The sequence below is a fragment of the Petaurus breviceps genome, unplaced genomic scaffold (genome assembly GCF_028583685.1).
Source record: "Petaurus breviceps papuanus isolate PSGF00001 unplaced genomic scaffold, PetGlider_PUasm1.0 90731, whole genome shotgun sequence".
NCBI lineage: Eukaryota > Metazoa > Chordata > Mammalia > Diprotodontia > Petauridae > Petaurus > Petaurus breviceps.
In genome coordinates this window covers 4,381,133-4,402,532 of record NW_027187325.1, presented here as the reverse complement: position 1 = coordinate 4,402,532, position 21,400 = coordinate 4,381,133, and the positions used below count along the sequence as shown (strand labels likewise).

Here is a 21,400-nt window from a genome sequence, read left to right as displayed (position 1 = left end):
CAGCAGCATTATGTAAGTGTGGAGAAGTTGATAAACACAAAAAAATTATGCAGAAGTAAAAGTCTTTAGGACTTGGCATGTTGACTGTATTAGAAAATGTAGCTTGGGATAAAAAAAAAAAAAGCAAAAGATGTCTCCGGAGGTTTAAACCTTTGTGACTGGGAGATGGATGGTGTTTCTATAATTAACAGAAATAGGAAGTTTAAAGGAAAAAATTGGCTTGGCAGTGTGGGAGAAATAAATTCAGATTTGGGCATACCGAACATAGATTAAAGGAGAACACATACTAGAAATGTTATTGTCCACTATTGGTTTTGGACCAGATTCGTTTTACTGGCATTTGTTATTCAGTCATTTTAGTCATGTCTGATTCTCCATGACTCCGTTTGGTTTTTTTTTGGGGGGGGGGGGGGGGGGGAGAAGATACTGGAGCAGTTTTCTATTTCCTTCACCAGTTCATTTAACAGAAAAAGAAAATAAGGCAAAAAAGGTTAAGTGACTTTCCCAGGGTCACACAACTCTTAATTGTCTGAAGCCAGAATTGAACTCAGGTCTTCCTGACTCCAGGCCCAGTGCTGTATCCACTACATTACTTAGCTGCCCTTCATTGGCATAAGGAACACTTAATGAGAGAATATCCCTTCTACAGATCTAGGTCAGTATTTGTTCTGTAACCTATAGTCTATGAATTGCCTGAGGCACAGAGAGATAAACAAGGCCAGTTTTTATAGGAAGTAGTTTCCTTCTGAGGCTAAGATGTTGCCTCTGTCCACAGAGTCCCCCCAAAACTCTCCCTCCCCAAAGCAAGAAACAGTGAGCTTCCATAAGATTGTCTTTTCTGTTAACCAGAAAAGAATCACAAGTGCTGTCATTCGACTTACTCACCTTCATAAGTATTGCATTTCCACATTTCCAGAATTAGGTAACTGCTTTCTTTTTTCCTACAATTTTCCAAAGTGTTTTATAAGCTCTTCCTGAGTTCCAACTTACCTCCTTTTTCTTTACACTTAATCTATTCCACCTTTGTTTGGCCCACTACAGAAACCAAGAGGGTAGCTACTCACTACTAGCGGGATTAAAGTATGTGTTTCCAATGTGTTTAGCCCTGTGAAGCATGCCTGGTATGGTCTCTGCAGTTAAGTAGCTTATAAAATAGCCTATTATACATTTGAGAAATATTAGTAAATTCACTCCTCCTGTCCCTTCCAGTCATCTCTTTTCTAGGTTATAACCTCAATTTCAACATTCACTCATTCAAAAACTTCAGCAAAGTGCTTCCAGCTAAATGCAGGGTATACAATGTGCAAAAAAAAAAGTTTAAATTAATAGACATAATAAGTACATAAGTGAGGGACAATCTAAATACTATGTGAGGTCATAGGTGAAGGGAAAGATAGATTGCCTACACTTGTGAGACCAGTGACCTGTCTTCTTTAAACTCTCTATCCCCTCCAGGGTTTAGCACATCGTTCTACATACTGTAGCTGTTCCATAAATCTTGGTTGAAGGGATGAATAAATAGAAGTGCCAGAGAAGATTTCATAGATGAGGCAGAGTATAAAGTTGCCTCTAAAGGATGGTTAGAATTTCAAAAGACTGTGATGGTGTGTTGGGGGTGGGGGAGAGTGGGGAGGAAGATCATTTAAGGCATAGGGAATAATGTGAGAAAAGGAATAGAAGCAGGAGACCATAAGATATATATGAGGAACTTTTTTTTTAAATAGAAAAGTAAATTTCTTCTATCTTTCCTGAGAAGTCCAATTCCCTAACCCTTTAATCATGTTAAAAGTAAGGAAAATATTGGAATCATTCCTGACTTACCTACCTATGTAGAACCAGATGACTGACTTTTCAAGCAAAGGTAAAATTTATTTAATAAAAAGAATTTAAAATATTAAAAATGAGAAAAGTGTGGCATACAAATAGCATAACTAAATTCAAAACTATTCAATAAAGTTATTGATAATCAAATGAAGTAATGGATCAAAATGTTAAAAAAAAAGAATAAATACAGAGACAGATAAATGATTTCATTCAGAAGTTTAGCTATAAATATTTATTTATAGTTAACAGATTAATGTAGATTAATGTTTAGATGTAAATGAATTGCCCTAAGGAGGAGAGGAAAAAAGCACTTTTATTAACAGAGTTCATCGACTTGCCAGTCTAATATGATTGTCAGGAAAGGCAAGAGTAGATGATAAATTTTTCCTAAATCCGATGGAGATGGATGAAGGGAATGAATAATGTTACCGGTAAAACAAGTGAAAAAAATGAAGAATAAAATCAGTTTAAAGAAAACTTACACTAGATAAAGTCATCCTATCAATCAATAATCAAAGTGGAAGAGCAACAAACAGAAGAAAAAGTAAAGACATCAACAGTTGGTTTTGTTTTTTTGTTTTGTTTTTCTTAAATAAACTTGTCATCATTGAAGAGAGTAGATCTAAATAGTTCTGCTTATTTAGGCATTTTAAAAAATGAATGAGGAAATGCCATAAAAAAAAAGATAAAACTTTCCTAAAGGAATTCTGTCCCAGTGTTGATATGTCCTTTATGAGGACACTAGCATACTTAGGAAGACATGCACAAGATGCACACAGGATTGACAGTCATGGATACATTTTTGTGTTCTGTGTTATTGGAAGGACCATTCATTATGAGGTAATCATGACCATTATTTTCTACTATCTTCTGCGTAGCCTATACCTTTTTTTATTTTTTTAAAGCAATCAGGGTTAAGCAACTTGCTCAAGGTTACATGGCCAGTTATTTTGTGTGGGTGTTAAGTATCTGAGGCTGCTACCGATCCCAGGTCTCCCGACTCTGGGGCCGGTGCTCTTACTCACTGTGACACCTGGCTGCCCTGAGTAGCCTATATCTTGATTCAGTTAAAAGGCACCAAATTGGACAGAAAATTCTAATTGTTCGGCTATTGGCAAACAATATGGGGGTAAAATAACATTTTATACATGATTTGCTATAAGGTTCATATTCCTACACTGGATATGTTTTTCTTGCTAATGCATTTTAATGATAGGACCTGTAACTCTACTTTGCCACTGTTGCTCAGAGTCAGTTCTCCTCTGTGTTGTGTTTGGAGAAGTTATTTTCTCTCCCAATGATAAATTACAATTTTAAGCTTTTCTTTTAATGTTTTTCCTCATTTTTAATGAGGAATGATAAATGCAAGTATATTTGGTATCATTCTTTGTCAGGAATAAGAAAAAAATAAATAGCAATCACAATAATAAAAATAATAACTAGCCTTTATATAAGCTTACGTTTTTGATCCTATTATTTCATTTGATTTTCATATCAACCTTGAGAGGGAAATGCTATTATTCCCATTTTACGTATGAGGAAAGAGAGGCAGGAAGATGTTAAGTGTCTTGGCAAGAAAAACACAACTAATACATTTCTGAGGCAGGATTGGAACTGCAGGCTTCCTGAGACCAAATCTCTATGCTTTGTGCAAATTAACACATTTGATCAATAGTTATTAATGAAAACAAGTTAAATTGCATCAGGAAATTCTCTAACATGCTGGCTCAGTTTGAGATCTCCTTGGAGAAAGATTGCATCAAGATGAATAACAACAGAACTTATTTCAACTATGCTTTTTTTTTTTTTTAGAAATTATTTCTTTTTTACTTCTCAACATTCATTTCCATAAGATTTTGAATTCCAAATTTTCTCCCCGTCTCTCTCCTCCCTCCCACCCCAAAATGGCATGAATTCTGATTACATCTTCCCCCAGTCTGTCCTCCCTTCTATCATGGCCCCCCTCTTATCCCCTTCCCCCTCATTTTCTTGTACGGCAAGATAGATTTCTCTGTCCCATTGCCTGTATATCTTATTTCCCAGTTGCATGTAAAAACAGTTTTACATTTGTTTTTAAACCTTTGGGTTTCAAATTCTCTCCCTTCTTCCCTACCCATGCACCCTCATTGCAAAGGCAAGCCATTAGATATATGTTATACCTGTGTAGTTATGCAAAACACTTCCATAATAGTTATGTTGTAAAAGACTAACTATATTTCCTTCCATCCTATCCCTTCCCCCACTTATTCTATTTTCTTCTTTGACTCTCTCCCTTTTCAAAAGTGTTTGCTACTGACTACCCCTTCCCCCAATTTATCATCCCTTTTATCATTCCCCCCTTCCACTTATCCTTAACCTTCTCCCTTACTTTCCTGTAGGGTAAGATACCCAATTGAGTATTTCCTCCTTAAGCCAAATCTAATGAGAGTAAGGTTCACTCATTCCCCCTCTTCCCCTCCATTGTGAAAATTTTTTCTTGCCTCTTTTATGTGAGAAAATTAGCCCCATTCTTTCTCTCCCTTTCTCCTTCTCCCAATATATCCCCCTCTCACCCCTTAATTTTATCTTTTAGATATTATCCTTTCATGTTCAACTCACCCTGTGTCATCTATCTATCTATCTATCTATCTATCTATCTATCTATCTATCTATCTATCTATCTATCTATATCTATCTATCTATCTATCTATCTACCTACCTATCTACCTAACTATTTACTCCAACTATCCTAATACTGAGAAATATCTCATGAGTTGCAAATATCATCTTTCCATGTAGGAAGGTAAACAATTCAACTTTAATAAGTCCCTCATGATTTCTCTTTCTTGTTTACCTTTTCATGCTTCTCTTAAGTCTTGCATTTGAAAGTCAAATTTTCTGTTTAGCTCTGATCTTTTCATCAAGAATGTTTGAAAGTCCTCTATTTCATTAAATGTCAGTTTTTCCCCCTGAAGTATTATTCTTAGTTTTGCTGGGTAGGTGATTCTTGGTTTTAATCCTAGCTCCTCCAACCTCTGGGATAACATATTCCAATCCCTTCAATACCTTAATGTAGAAGTTCCTAAGTCTTGTGTTATCCTGGTTGTATTTCCACAATACTCTGATTATTTCTTTCTGGATTCTTGCAATATTTTCTCTTTGACTTGGGAACTTTAAAATTTGGCTACAATATTCCTAGAAGTTTTCCTTTTGTGATCTATTCAAGAGTTGATCAGTGAATTCTTTCAATTTCTATTTTACCCTCTGGTTCCAGAATATCTGGTTCCAGAATATCAGGGCAGTTTTCCTTGATAATTTCTTGAAAGAGGATGTCTGCACTCTTTTTTTTATCATGGCTATCAGGTAGTCCAATAATTTTTTTTAATCAATCGGGGTTAAGTATCTTGCTCAAGGTTACACAGCCAGGTGTTTCTGGGTGGGTGCTAAGTGTCTGAGCCCAGGATTTGATCTTCAGGTCATCCCAACACTGGAGCTGGTGCTTTTACTTGCTGTGCTACCTGGCCACCCAGTCCAATAATTTTTAAATGATCTCTGCCGCATCTATTTTCCAAGCCAGTTTTTTTTTTCAAAGAGATATTTCACATTGTCTTCTATTTTTTCATTCTTTTGGTTCCATTTTATAATTTCTTGATTTCTCATGAAGTGATTAACTTCCATTCCCTCCATTCTAATTTTGAAGGAATTACTTTCTTCAGTGAGCTTTTCGACCTCCTTTTCCATCTGGCCAAATCTGCTTTTTAAGGCATTCCTCTTCTCATAGGTTTTTTCTACTTCTTTTGACATTCAGGTTAGTTTATTTTTAAGGTATTATTTTCTTCAGTATTTTGGGGGGTGTCCTTTAGCTCAAGCTGTTGACTTGTTTTTCATGATTTTATTGTATCACTCTCATTTCTCTTCGCAATGTTTCCTCCACTTCTCTTACTTCATTTTCAAATTTCTTTTTGAGCTCCTCCATGGTCTGTGACTGATTCATATTTTTCTTGGAGGCTTTGGATATTGGAGTTTTGAGTTTGTTTTCTTCTTCTGGTTCTATGTTTTGATCCTCTTGTTCACCAAAGTAAGATTCTATAATCTGACTTTTTTTATGCTGCTTACTCATCTCCCCATCCAAATACTTGACTTTCTAACTTCTTGTCAAGGCAGAACTCTGCTTTCAGTGGCAGTGGCAGTGGGGTTGTGGGTGGAGATGGGGCTGGGCGTACTGTTCCAGGATTCTGGGATTTTGTATCAGTCGCTGGATTCCCCACTGTCTGTGGGCCCAAAAGCAACCACTGCTACTGCTGCTGCAGCCACTGCCACCTTTACCGCCTTGGGGGCTGGGGTCAGTTTGTGCTTCTCTTTCACCCAGGTGCCACAGAGTTCCCTCACTGATTTTCCATGGTGTTCTCAGCATTTCTGGGTTGAGAAGTCTGGAAATTGCCAGAACTGCCCACAATTCATTCCCCTAAGGCCTGCTTCAGCCTTGTCTTTGACTGGTCACTGAACTATACTCTGCTTCCTGCCTTGTGTTATATACCCTTCTTGTCAGCCTTCCAGGCTGTCTTGGGCTGGAGATATGTTTCACTCTGTGAACTAGAACCAACATCCTTTGACTCCTCAATCATAGATTTTTTTCTCCCCCATTATACCATGACCATTCTTTTATATTATTATTTCAATTAGATGTTGCATGTTATAACCCCAAAGGGTCAGCTTTCTAATATAAGGAGCATATAAGTTTATGATGTTTTGATAAGAAAAGTCCATGGATTTAAAGATTTTCAGTCAATGTCTACACTACTATGTTAAGCCTTATTTAACAAAATCAGGAGTGATCAAGATTCTAAATGAAAATTCTATCCTTTAAACAAGTCAAATGGAATAGGAACGAGAATTTGATTCCAATTTACCCAAAGACAAATATGCTTCCCAGTTCCTTCCCTCTTTCAAAATCCAAACCCTGCGGCTTTTGTAGAATTAATAGGATTTCAATGCACCCATGATAGATTTGAATTTTAGATTTCCACAACTAGTGCCATAGTCTGACCATGCTCATCACTACTCCCTAAGGACAAGTCTATTACAAGATATTCATTTTATATTTTCATCAAAACCAGGTAGGGACTGAATGGAAAACAAACTCATAATTGTATTTCCTTCCCAACACCATTTGTATGATTCCATAATGAATGAAAAAGATCATGAAGCATGATTTGGAGAATAAAAAAACCTGCAAAAAATTACTTCACAAGCTGTTATCTAACAATGAATTACATAGATAGAGAAGTATGCTGATTGATAGCTTACAAAAATGCATGAAAATTCACAATGTTATTTGACAGAACTTCAAAGCTCCTACATGGTTGAGATAACCCACCCCACAAAAAAATTAATTTCCAACACATGTTGCAATAGCAACAATTTTAGGAGAATAAAATCTGATTCTTGAGGATTATTTTTTTGCTTGTTTTAGCATAGATAGTCCTCTGTTTAGTTCAACTTCTAAAAAGATACTACTTGTAGGAAGTGATCAGATCACATACTTAAGGTAGAAAGGGTCTCTGGAGGTCATCTTGTTCAAAATTTTCATTTTGCACATGAAGAAGCTGAGTCACACATATGTTAAATGACTTACCCAAGGTTAAACATCTAGGAAGTGTCAGAATTAGAGTTAAGGTTTGAACCTAGGTCTTCTGACAGAGATATTTTCATTGAACCATATGTTTTCAATTCTTTGTTATAAAGGAATAATTTTTGGACCCTTCCTATGTGTAAGGCTGGTAACAATGTAAGTCTACTAAGAAAGTAAGATGCAGCCCCTTCTCTTTCCCCCTTTTCTCTTGTTTTTCACCCTCCTCAGTTCCTTCTTTCTCTTTTCTTATCCTTTGCCTTTTCCTCCTTTCCCCTTCTCCCCCCTTTATCCTTCCCTTCCCTCTCCATATTAGCCTTTTTTTCTCAATTCTTGCACGTCTTTTCTTCTCTTTCTTCTCTTCCCCCTTCCTTCCCTTCCTTCACTCTGTCTTTTCCCTTTCCCTTCTTCATACTTTTCTCTTTCTCCTTTCTTTCCTCCTTGAATCCTCTTTTCTTCCTCCTTTCGTTTCTCTTTCAGAGTTCCTTCTTCCTCTCTTTCAGTTGACTCAACTCCTCCAAGAATAGGGATCTTGTGTTTTCCTGTCAATTTGATCCTGGAAAAACTTCCTCTCTCCCTTCCGGCCTCCTGCCTTTCCCCCTACCCTCAAACCAGGAGCCATGTGTGGCAAGTTGTATGCTATACTCATTATTGGAGAGCTGGAGAAGAGTTGGTGCATCTCGGAGTGCCCCTCAGAACTCACTTAGCACACCATCCCTCTCTCATCCCCTGTCCCGGGACAGGTCCAACGGGTCCTTCTCCAAGCGGAGCCTTGAAGGGCCTAGCTGGCACCATTACCTCCAACAAGTGGAGCTCTCCCACCTCCTCTGAGGGGAGCAACGTCTCGGAGGGCAGCAAGGCTTTGAACAAATCCATTGACAATGATGAGAGGGCATGTGGAGCCCTGACATTGAGAAGAGCTTCCAAGAGGCCCTTGCCATCTACCCACCCTGTGGCAGGCACAAGATCATCTTATCAGATGAGGGCAAGTTGTATGGCAGTAATGAGCTGATTGCTCGTTATATTAAGCTCCTGACCAGGAAAACTAGAACCAGGAAGCAGGTATCTAGCCACATCCAGGTGCTGGCCCGTCGTAAAGCTCGGAAAATCCAAGGCAAGTTAAAGGACCAGGCAGCTAAGAACAAAGCTCTGCAGAATATGGCAACCATGTCATCTGCTCAGATCATCTCTGCTACAGCCTTCCACAATAAAATGGCCCTTACCTGGGGACCAGCCTACCCAGCAGTCTCAGGGTTTTGGCAAGGAACTTTGCCAGGCCAAGCCAGAACTTCCCATAATGTGAAACCTTTCTCTCAACAAACCTATGCTGTTCAGCCTCTGCTCCCTCTGCCAGGGTTTGAATCTCCTGCTGGGTCCACCCTGTCGCCATCAACCCCTCCATGGGCACGGCCGAAGTGTGGCCAGCTCCAAGCTCTGGATGTTGGAGTTCTCTGCCTTCTTGGAGCAGCAACAAGATGTATAACATGTATAACAAGCACCTATTTGTACACATTGGCCAGTCCAATCCCAGCTATAGGGACCCCTACCTCGAAGCGGTGGACATCCACTAGATCTATGACAAATTCCCTGATAAGAAGGGAGGACTCGAAGAGCTCTTTGAACGAGGACCCTCAAATGCCTTCTTCCTCGTCAAGTTCTGGGCTGACCTCAACACCAACATTGAGGATGAAGGCAGCTCTTTTTATGGTGTCTCCAGTCGATTTGAGAGCCTTGAGAACATGATCATCACCTGCTCCACCAAAGTCTGCTCCTTTGGCAAACAGGTTGTGGAGAAAGTCGAGACAGAATACTCCCACTATAATGGCCACTACTCCTACCGAATTCACCAGTCTCCTCTTTGCGAATATATGATCAACTTCATCCATAAGCTAAAGCACCTGCCAGAGAAATACATGATGAACAGCATATTGAAGAATTTTACTATTCTGCAGGTGGTGACCAACAGAGACACCCAGGAAACCTTACTGTGTATTGCATATGTGTTTGAAGTGTCTGCAAGTGAGCATGGAGCTCAACATCACATCTACTGGCTGGTGAAAGGATAAGAGACTTGGGGATGGAGGACGAGAAGAGCCAGGCTGTGTGTGTACAGGGAAAGGAGGGAGATCTGGTCTATGCCTGAAGTTCAGAATCAAGAAAATAACATTTCTCACCCTCTACCCCCCTTCCCAAGAGCAAACATATTCCCCTAACCTCAAATAAACTCGAGATATTACATAAAAAAAAGAAAGATGCAACAGAGTTAAGAAGTAAGAATACTAACAAAACAAGTAGAAAATTAAATAACGATGAGAAATTACCCTTGTCCAAAAGCAAGTTTGTTTGTTTATTTTACCTCAGTAGTGTTTGTCATGGATTGCTTTCCCAGTCTGGTGAAACCTTTGGACCCATTGTCAGAACAACATTATAAAAGTAAAAATAAAATACATAGTATTACAAAGGAAATAAATTATATTTAAATAACTGTGATAGAGCATAGTGGCCCATGCCTAAAATTAATTCTGCTGATATTGATTGAGATTGTTATCTCTATTAATTCCATCATAATATGGCAAGTTTTTTAAGAGTAGGGTTAGGTGAAGGGATGAGGAAAACAACTTAATAAGGAGAAAACTAGCCCAGAACAGAAACAGAGCATGAAACAACCCATGCCAATGTGTAGTTGCTTTTTTTTCCATCTTGGGTCAGATAAGGAAAACCAGTCTCAAAAAAAAGTTTCAAAAATTATGTTAAAAACAAGTACATGGACATAAGTTTAAGATTTTTTTTGTCCTATTGGAAACTTTAATTGAACACTCTTCTTACTTGATTTGTATATTTACAGTATAAATAACAATAATAATAACAGCAGTAAAAACAACACAATATTGGCACCCACTATTGACTACTAATTGCAACTAATATTAGTCACATTTGTTAAATGGTATATGGTTTACAAAGGCTCCTCACTATAACCATTAGCTAATGTGATTTCCTGGGAAAGAAGAAAAGCATCAGACAGAAAGTCAGGAGCTTTAAGCATCTTCTACTATACTGCCAACTAGTTGTGATATCTTGTGCAAATTACCCCTCTAAGACTAAATATCCTCATGTATCAAATGAAGGGACTGGACTAAATTATATCTAAGGTCAGTCAATAGCCATTTATGAAATGTTGACTATATTCAAGGTACTGTGCTGGGTAATAAGATCCCGTCTGACTTCCAACAATCAATTCTTTTATTGTGTGAACATGTTTTGAAATTGATAAAGAAAACATTAACATTAACATTCATCATTATGAATAAGCCCAATAACTGAAAAATCTATCCATCAGAATTTTTAATATAAGTACTCTATTTATCAACATATCACATGAAAACATGTCATTGCTGAATTCTCAGGGCTTCTTAAATGTTCATTTGGGCAATGTGCTCCCTTTGCAAATACACTTTGTGTTATTTTGCAAGAACACTCCTCTTCTCTCTTTTTTGATCTCATATGACATTTTAAGGCATGTCCTGTTCATATCTCTCATCTTGTACAGGAGTTATGGCAAAATGATTAAATTGCTTTCCCAACATTGTATAGCCAGGCAAGGAAATAGACAAAATTAGACCCCAAATCTCCTGGCTCAGTGTTCTTTCCATGAAGCACAGTGACACCCAAAGCCTCAAGGAGGCTATATAGAAAGTTATTTGTTCTGTCTAATAGAGGTTAATGTAAAAGGGAGGCTCAGAGGGTGAGAGAAACAAAGACGGAAAGACAGAGACAGAGAGAGAAAAATGCATAATCTACTATCTTGTTAATTTTCACTATTTTTGATAGTGCTCAGCTACATAATTGATCTGAAGCCAGGAGTTCTAGGAAATAAAGTATTTGCTTAGCTCTACATGGCTCCATCTCTCCTAGGTGGGCATGAGTGCATACACAAGGTTTAACTTATGTTGCCAGTAAGGATCAGTGTTTGGATGAGGGCACAAACTGTGGGTATTGGATCTTGGCCCAGCACAGGGAATGTAACTCCAGATTTAGGTTGTAGAACTTAGAAACTTGATGCAAACTAGTACAATCCAGTGCAAAATGATAACCATGACCATCAATATTTTTTTTCTGTTATCAGCTATCCTTTAATTCCTGGTAGGTACCTATGATTATTTCAAGCTTCACATAGTCCATTGCAAATATAATGAGGGTACTTGTTTTTCTCATTTGTAAATTGAAAGGGTTGAACTAGATGTCTTCCAATGCAGATACAAATATTTTATGCTATGATTCAGCCTCCAGCCCCAGAAAGGAATGGCACTAGCCATTCCCCCACCCCTCTTTCAAACTTAAGTATAGATCCCCTTAACTGTGGCTACATCACATCATTCCTTATTTTTACTTCTCTTATTCCTTCACCAGTTCAAAGTCCAACCACTCTATAGAATAGGTAAGGAAAAGAGGGGGCAAAGAACACAAGAGGGGTGATAATGCACTAATTATTATTGCCATAGAGTTCAGTAAGCCAAGACATTCAGAAGTGTAAGTAGCCATGCAAAACGTGAACCCAGATCTCTAGTTCAATATGATGATGATGATGATGATGATGATGATGATGATGATGATGATGATAGTGCTGATAGATGCTGATATATTTGTGGGATGCTAGACTTACCAGAAACTGGGGGAAAATTTGCTGCTATTTTGGTCTTGATTTTAAGTAGTTCCTCACAAGTGGAATATGATAAATTGTAAATAAATAAATGAAAGGATGAATGATTGAATGAAAAGATAAATAAAGTAAATCTGTTAAGTAGATGCCATCCAACAGTTAAGGAGAGGCATGATTTGAATCCTCAAGTTTATTTAATAGCCACCTATGAAAAGAATCCAAATTTAGCTATGCTGATTATCACTTTTGCTCAGAATTGCAACCATAAGTCAATTAAAAAAAGTAAATGAATTCAATGCAAAATTTCAGTTATAGAAGACCAAATTTAGTTGTTAACACCTATTGGTCCAGTGCATTAATAGCTCTCAAAAGGACATTCTGCAGAATTATTTCAGCAGAGTTGTAGTTTAGTAGTGAAGCTTTAAGTCATCTATTAAGTAGTTGTTTTAATTTATTTTAAGTGTGCATTAAGGTACCCCATGCTAAGCATTAAATCATGCTGTCATTGTAAAAGGATTGAAAAATCTTAGGTACTGGTTCTTTGGTCATGTTTGACCTAGATTATGTCACTTTTATTTTAACGTTCTGTGATTTGGTCTAATTTAAAATTCAGTAGGAAAAGGTGCACTCAGATACTCTTGTTTTTTGGCTTTTTTTTAAACCATGAACCTCCAGTATTATCCTCATTGATATTAAACTCCTAATGTTTTGAGTCTTCCCATAATCCCTAGATTGCATTTTCTCATTTACTGCTAGCCTGTGCCCATGCCTAGAGCCATTAATAACAATTGAACCTAGGACAAGGAATAGGAAACCTTCTTGGGACAGTATGATGCCCTTTAACACTATTTTAGAGCTGGCTACATGAGGGTTGGATTGAATGTCAAGGAAACAGTTCATTAATGCTGTAGACATCCAGTACCATCTGATAGCATTCTATTGCCTCTAATCTAACTTATACCTGCATTGGGTATTACTCTCTCTCCTATACTCTGCAATAATGCCAAACTATCTTTATCTGTGTACTTCATGCACAGCACTCAATCTTCTATCTCATGTTTTTGCAGTGGCTGTCTCCTGAACCTTTAATGCCCTCTCTCCACTTTATAATCCTTTTCTTCCTTTAAGATGAAGTCTAAAGTACCATCTTCATCATGATACCTTGCTTCATTCCTCCAAATTCTACTGTCCTCCTGTGGTGGAACACAGGCCATAAGGGTCAGTACTCACCCAATTTACTCAGTCAGAATCAGTAAGTAATAGTCAGAAGTCTGAGTGAAGCAAAGGCTCTTTATTCAGCCAATAAGACAGACATTAAGACGACTAGCATCTGGGGCCTTTCTTGAGCCTCTAGGGAGGGGTCTTTCAATACACAATTTCCAGGCTGCTTCTACAACACTTGTTAAATACCAATCAGTCCCCCATTATATTAGACCCTAAAGTAATGGTTTTAGGCAAGGAGTAGAATGGTACAAATCACAGAAATTAAATCGCAAAAACAAGTTTTTGTAACAGAGTATGCTCAGGGTTTTGAGCAAGGAAGCAAGCAGTAAAGGGTCCTTGACTCAGTTACTCCAGATTATCAGGTCCAGGATAGTCATGTCATGCTATGAGGGTCTCACACTTTAAATCTCAGTGTAGTTTTTCCTGGTTTTCTTTCACACTCCCTTCAATATTATCTTTGTATGTTCATTTATTAAATCTATATTTATACTGCACTATACATCCATACATATATACAAATATCTATGCATATATGCATGAATTTGTATTTCTATTATATGTTGTTTCTACCCTTAGAAATGCAAGGTAATTTGCATATTATTTTATTCTTTGTACCTGTATCTAAGTGCCTGGTCCTTAGTAAGTATTAAATAAATAGTTGTTAATAATTTTTAAGTTAACTATTCTTGCTCACTAGGTGCTAAGGTGAGTGGTTTCTGTTTGCTGAAGGCCTATAAATGTTCTCAATGTGCTTTATATTTTAACTGCCAGGGGGAACCCTTAATCTGGTCACCAGATACTACTATTCCTACTCAGAATTCTATTGTTGGGTGACTGATGGGCAAGATTCTCATGGAAAGTTTTAGTGGGATTTTTGTTTCTTGTTGTTTTTCCCAAATCTAAGGTTACCACATGAATTTGTTTGGGCATGTAGGGTTGGAATGGTATGTGATGTGATTGTGTGGTTGTTATAAATGCAGAGGATGGGAATCCCATGGGACATGTATGGGATACATATGTTTTATGACAGATAAAGCATAGGCATGTGACAAATGGTCAACTCATAGCACCTATTTATTAGCAATTGGTTGTTTTGTTTTGTTTTGTTTTTCTCTCCCTTTGTAGCATATTCAGGAAGTTCCTATTCAATGTAATCTCTGGAGGATTCCTAGGGTCAGAAACTTTTCGAGAGATCTAAGCTTATTGAGTGTATCTGCTTCATCCTTGGCCTGTCTAGCAATTCTCAATAAAGATGCCCTCAGCTACCTTGGTTCCAGGAACTCTGCTATGGATTCAGATGCAACACTGTATCTTCTAAACTTTTCAACCTCATTTTGGGTGATGTGCAGGAGTTTAACACTCCCTGTGACCTCAATGAAGATCCTCTCTCCACAAGGGGAAACGAGGATTAACTCCTTCTAGGTGGTCCTGAGCCTCGATTCTACTGAGACTTGACTGAGTTGGACCCCTAATTCCAAACTGGTTTGCTTTGTTATACATTGTCCCACAAGGCAGAACCGATTCTCTTGAATCCATCACAAAATATCTTCTGTGTGGTGTCATATACATTTAGCCAAGAGTAAAACACTTCACTCCTTTTAGATTGATTAAGTATTTACTTACCTTTGATTGATTCAGAAGTCCTTCTTTAATTGGAATAGGGTGGACCCCTACAATTATAGTAAAACTATGCCTTCCTGTTTTCTGCTGAGAAACTTAAAAGCGAATTGAAGGATTTCCTCTGTCATTCTCTCAGAAAGAAAAAAAGATTTTGCTAAAATATTTGCCTGTTATTTTTGTCTCTGTTAAAGTGCAATTTCTTTAAAAATCTGTTCCATGAACTTGTGTTAGCCTCAAAAATTTTCCTCAACTATATGTTTAGGAACAGGGTATTTCATATATATGTTTTCTGTTTAAACATGTAGAAATTCTATAAAAAACACATGACAAAATGTATATACAGTTCATTGTAAGCCAGTAAAATCAATGCATATCGAACTGTACATCATTAAGGTTGTACTCTGTTGAATAATTTTATTTCATCAAATATCACTTAATATGTGAATCAATTCAATTAAATAGGAAGTTGTTTCTGGTTGAGCGAATACATGATAACATTGTTAGCTCATCAATTCAATAAGGACTCTGTGGTGTCCCCCATCTGTGTTCTATTGGTAAAGTCTATAATGAATAACAATTGTAGAAACTCAGAGTTAGCAGGGAAATTAATGGCCACCTCAGATAACCTATATATAAGCCCACAAAATCATTTTCATAACACATTGACCAATGGTCACCAAACCTTTGGTGGAAGAATTTCTGCTATCAAACCTGAATTTACCACTTTGCAACATCTACCCTTGCACAAGTTTATCTTTTGACCTTATTAAGAAGTATTTATATTATTCTCCCTCCAACTTCTCCCTTTAATGAAAAATAATAACAACAAAAAAATGAACCCTTATGATAAATATATAGTAAAACAAAACAAATTCCCATATTGCCCATGCCCCCAAAAATCTATCTCATCATATAATTTCAGTCCATCATTTCTAGGCCAGGAGGTAGGCAGTGTATTTCATCTTTGTTCTGTAGAGGTGTGGTTTGACATTTTTCATTACTTTGATTAGAAAGTTAAAATTTTTCAAAGTTTGTCTTAAATAATGTTGTCATGCCAAATATCTGCCTGGTTTCGTTCACTTTTTTTCTGCATCAGTTCATATAAGTTTCCCAAATTCCCCCCCCCCCAATTTTTTTTTCTTATCCTTTCCTTTAGTTCTCTTTTCTGGGGCTAAGTGGAACAAGTCTGATTCCATTTCCATGTGATTTTCTTTCACATTTATGATGACAGTTATAGTGTTAATACCTAATCCTCTTTTTTCTAGTCTAAACATCCCTAGTTTCTTCAAACAATTTTCATATACCATGAACTCAAGAATCTTTACCTTCCTAGATTCCTCTCTTTGGATAAGTTCAATTTCATCAATGTTCCTCCTAAAATATATCAACCAGAGGTGAACAAAATGCTCCCGATGTGGTCCAACCAGGGCAGAGTGCGCTAAAACAGATAGTTTTAGTTTATTATTCCAGGTACTATATGTCTACTAATTCAGCTAAAGCTCTCATTAGCTTTTTTTTTTCTTGCTTCCCTATTACACTAATGACTATTATTTTTTGTATGCTATAATCCCTAGAACTTTTTCAGATGACTTGCTTGTATAACTGTACTACTCCATGACTGGTTAGCTTCATCCATTTCCTTACAGATGTGTATCCTATTCCTAATCAATGCTGCTCCCTTTCCCCTTCTACTTGATTGGTTTCTTTGGACTAAAACTTTTCTTTCTTTTACTCCACTAAGGTCATTACTCCTATTTCAGCAAATCTTACTAGACACTACCTCCTTTTTAAAAAATCATGTTCATTTTGTTATAACTTTACTGTGTTCTGTTTATTGGTATATAAATACCCATAAATAAAATTATATAATAAATATATAAATAGCGGCTAGGTGGCGCAGTAAGTAAAGTGCTGGCCCAGGAGTCAGGAGGACCTGGGCTCGGATCTGGCCTCAAACACTTAACATACACACACACACACACACACACACACACACACACACACACACAAACACAAATACACACACAAATACTAGCTGTGTAACCTTGGACAAGTTACTTAACCCCAATTGCCCTCCAAAAAGCAAATAAATAAACAAACAAACAAATAAATAGCTGAAACCACAAGGAAGGACAAGGAAACAAACATTTATTTTGTGCCTACTATGTGTTAGTTACTGTGCTAAGTACTTTGAAAAAAAACATTTATTTGATCCTCATAAAAATCCTGATATGAAATTATTATTATTATTATCATCTTTTATACTTGAGGAAACTGAGGCAGAGAACAATTAAATGACTTATCCAGGGTCACACAATCAATAAGTATCTGTGGCTGCAGATGACCTTGACTTTTATCTTGTCAGTGGACTTTTGATGTCTCTGGAAGACAGTGAGGCTGATGAGTTTGCACAACTCTGCCTCCCTTTAATCCAATTTACTCACAAATCAAGACATCACCAATGATGGCACTGGTCCTCTTCAAAAACAAAGGATGAACAAAAACAGTCTGAGATGGATTTGAACTCAGGCCTTCCTGACTTACAGTCCACTGCTTGATCCACTTTATCACCTAGCTGCCACAAATCATCAATAGTACTCTGGATTTGGAGTTAGAGGATTTGAGTTTTAATCATATGTTTTTTACTTTCTTTCTAGTATAACTTTAGGCAAGCCGCTTCTCTCTGGACTTAAGTTTCCTCAACTATAGGATATGATAGTTGTACTTAATGACTTCTAAGGTCCCTTCCAATCTATAAGTATATTTTTCTCAACTCTCTTTCCTATTACTTTCTCCTATGAATTACTGTGCCTTTCCAAAATTGTTTTTCTCTCCATGTTATTCCGTTATTTTTAATGATGTCTAGTTTTCTAATTACCTGGGTGTTTGTATTTCTCTTCAAGAAATTTCATTTTAAAGTATTTACTTGACAAGTCAGAAAGACATTTGCCAAGTGTACATTTTCTATTGTTTGTGAGATGAGGCTCTTGCCAGATTTGGGCTCTTGCCAGAAGACACTGCTTCTTGGTTTCCACATCTATAAAGTGAAGGGGTTGTGCACAATAATCTCTATGACCCTTTCTGATATTTTATATGTTTATGATTCTGACATCTTATGCTCTTGTCTATAAACCAAATCATCTTTGATGTAATCTGCATCTAACTATCATTTCTATGACCCTCAACCTCTTCTAAACCACAGTCATGAATGCAAGGAAAGATGAAAGATTTCCTTTGCCCACAGCTCTTCCTGTTTTCTACCTAGGGCTTCAAAGTCAATAGAGGTTTCTTCTAGTAATATCATTTGTTTCCACAGCAGAGGTAGTTACCAGTCAGTCAATTTGATGAGTCTTGGCAGGCCTTCCATCATGTCTCAAGTACACACTCTTGGTAAAAAGCCTATCTCCCAATTAGCTATGTCAGGTCTATATACAGCTCTCGGTACCACTCACCAAGGTGGTATCAGCTACCACTGTATATTTTTTCTTTCTAAATGTTATCAGGATGGTCATACCTGCTAGTGCCTGTAAATATTATATATTTTTTTAGTATTTGGAACATGAGTTCCTGACATTTCTTTGGGAGGTCCAAATTTACCCTTTATATAACAAAAACAGAAATAGTAACAATACGAAATCCTCATATCTTGTTTTTTTTTTCCGTTCCAGTAATTCAATTGCTTCTTCATCTCACATTTTTCCATTTATTAACCTCTTATTACTTACTTTTAGTTCCTTTCCACCTTCTAGGAGTCTTTTGGCTTTTGTCACTTTTGTAAATTTTCTTTTCTTTCTGCTTAGGAACTGGTCTTCATCTCTAGTAATCTAGAAAACAGAGAGGTATTGCCCCAAATCTTTTCATTCTCCTCATTCAGGAAGACCCTTTTTCAGTGGTGTGTTGGAGCTCACTTGTACCAGCTAAGCAACTGTGAAGTTTTAATATGAGCATTTACAGCTCAGAAATCTGTATTTTCTAGAAACCAGGGCTTGATTTATTGTTCTTTGATTGTCTAGACTTAAGAAAATTTTAATAATAAAGAATAAACTTAAATGTATATGGTACACGCATCCCCTCTCCACCAATGGTTTCATAAATGATAAATATATCAGGCAAGAAGATAAATATTACTCACATATTTTCAGCCCCTAACACAATCTTCTTCATATGCAAATCTCCTTTTTCTTAATAGGAACTAAACTTCTTTGTGTCTCGCCCCAGAAACTTCCCTGGCAAATATTTCAAGCCTTTCCTCTCTGGGCTTACTGATTATTTAGGGCATGGTATTTATTGAAAATGCTGCTCCTGATCCAGCGTTTCTGCTTCCAGAGTGCTCCTCAATAAAATATCCAAAGAAAAAATGTTAGCACTTATTGAGCTTCCCCATTGGGATGTCGTTGATGATCAATAAGTCTACTTTCAGATCTGACATTCTATAGGATTATAGATCTCTATCAGTCCAGTATCTTAAGTTATAATCCAACATATTTTTTTAGCTCTCTCAAAATAAACAGAGAATGTATGCCTTGAATTTTCCAAAATATCTCCTCCATCCTCTTCTTGTTTCCTTTTCCCAACAGGAGAATTCACAGATATATTTCATAATTGACTAAAAATCTACTACATTTGAGTGTCACATATTTGGTTGGCCTAGATCAAGAGTATACTTTAATGGGATTTCAGAGCTTTGATGTTCAAGCAAACCCATTTGTCGGGTCTTATATTTTTCTTCTTTGCAGTTAATCCTCCATAGTTAACTAGAATTATTTCTGGGATTTTTTGTTCAATTGAATTATCTCATTGAGGAGAAATTAACCTGAGAATACTTTATATTTTATTTTTAAGTACCGCCTTTGAAAATCTTTATCAAGTGTCTGAATTTGCTTTCCTGTTTGGCTAAATAGAATTTAGTGACCCAAATTGAACCTTCCTTCATCAGGGATCTTGTCTGGCCCCCAGGGTCATCATTCTGAACATCAGCTCTCACTATTCAGGCCTGAGGAGAGAAATATAGATTATAACACAGGAAAGTAACTGAATCTAAACTGAAGAAGTATACCTTAGATTTTTCCCTCCCCAATCCTTTACATCAAATTCTAATTCCTTTTATTAAAAAAAAACCAAAAAACTTTTAGTTAAGTGAGGGCACATTATAATGGCTGATTTAATATTTTTGTTATTTATTCATTTTGGTCATGTCTGACTCTCCATGACCCCGTTTGGGCATTTCTTCACAAAGACACTGGAGAGGTTTTCCATGTCCTTCTCCAGCTCATTTTACAGATGAGGAAATTAAGGCAAACAGGGTTAAGTGATTTGCCTAGGGTCACACAGTCAGTAAATATCTGAGGCCAGATTTGAACTCAGGCAACCTGGGGAGTTTGGGTGCTAGAGACATATGGTTTCTCTTTGCCGTAAGTTCAAGCATCCATTCCATTGGAGGTGCCATCTTTATAAACTAAGGGGGTATGCACATGGTACAAATCTACTATTAAATAAGGAAGGACCCAATCAAACTATACCACTCTAAATTAGACTGTCTCCAGAACCCAATTCCTTTCCCTCACCTTCTGCATCATTCTCCATTTCAAGTTAGCCCACATAGTAGAATGTAAACTCATTAAGGGTAGATGTTGCCTAGTTTGAAGCACTTCCCTCCAGGCTGTTTCATTGGTCTTCTCTATTAACTCCAAAAACTCCCAAAAGGTCCAATGGGCTCTGAGAGTCAAACCTCAGCAGTCTCTGCCTCTTGAACCCTTCCCTTCGATTGGAGAGAGTGGAAGGTACATATAGGAGTGTTCTTCCTAGATGCTCTATTTAAGAAGGAGGTCCAGAAAAAAAACTAACTCTTTCCCACCTGACTGTAACACTTCACTCTCCGTGTAGAGTACCCTCTCCCACACTTCCTTAAGAGCTTTTCCCATTAGATTGTGAATTCCATGAAATAGGAACTACATTTTGCATTTCTTTGTATTCCCAAAGCTTAGCCTGGTGTCTGACACACAATTGTCATTCTAAAAAAAATGTTTATTGGCCATAACTAGTAAATATTGTTTGCTTGCATTTGTATTCCCAGAGATGAGAGCTATTCTTTGCACAAAGTAATCATTTAATAATGCCTTAACTATCTCTCTATCTAATGAACCTATGATAGAAGGTCACACAAAACCCTCTTCCCTTCTTAGTATCGTCATTTGAATTTCCCTCCTTTCTTCTCTCTCTCTTTTGCCACCAATGTTTCTTCCAGAGAAGTTCTCACCTATACTAGGCTATACATCTCAGTATAAAAGTCCATTTAGAAAATAAATTTTATTTTTATATAACAAAGCATTTATTTTTTTCTCAATTTCCTGCCACTTTTTCCCATCTCCCACCCTACAACTGAGAGCCATAGAACTGTCTCTCTGAGCCCAGGGATCCACCTCTTCAACTATTTGAGTTAGAACTGCCTGAGTCCCTGGGTCAGGTCA

General features: G+C 37.1%; 1 protein-coding gene and 1 pseudogene across 2 annotated transcripts in view; both read left to right on the top strand.

Annotated features, from left to right (window-relative positions):
• The window catches only part of CNTNAP5 (contactin associated protein family member 5), a 934,370-nt gene that overhangs the window by 161,812 nt on the left and 751,158 nt on the right, over positions 1–21,400 (top strand). The window lies entirely within an intron of this gene.
• LOC138145204 (transcriptional enhancer factor TEF-3 pseudogene) lies at positions 7,953–9,683 on the top strand (annotated as a pseudogene).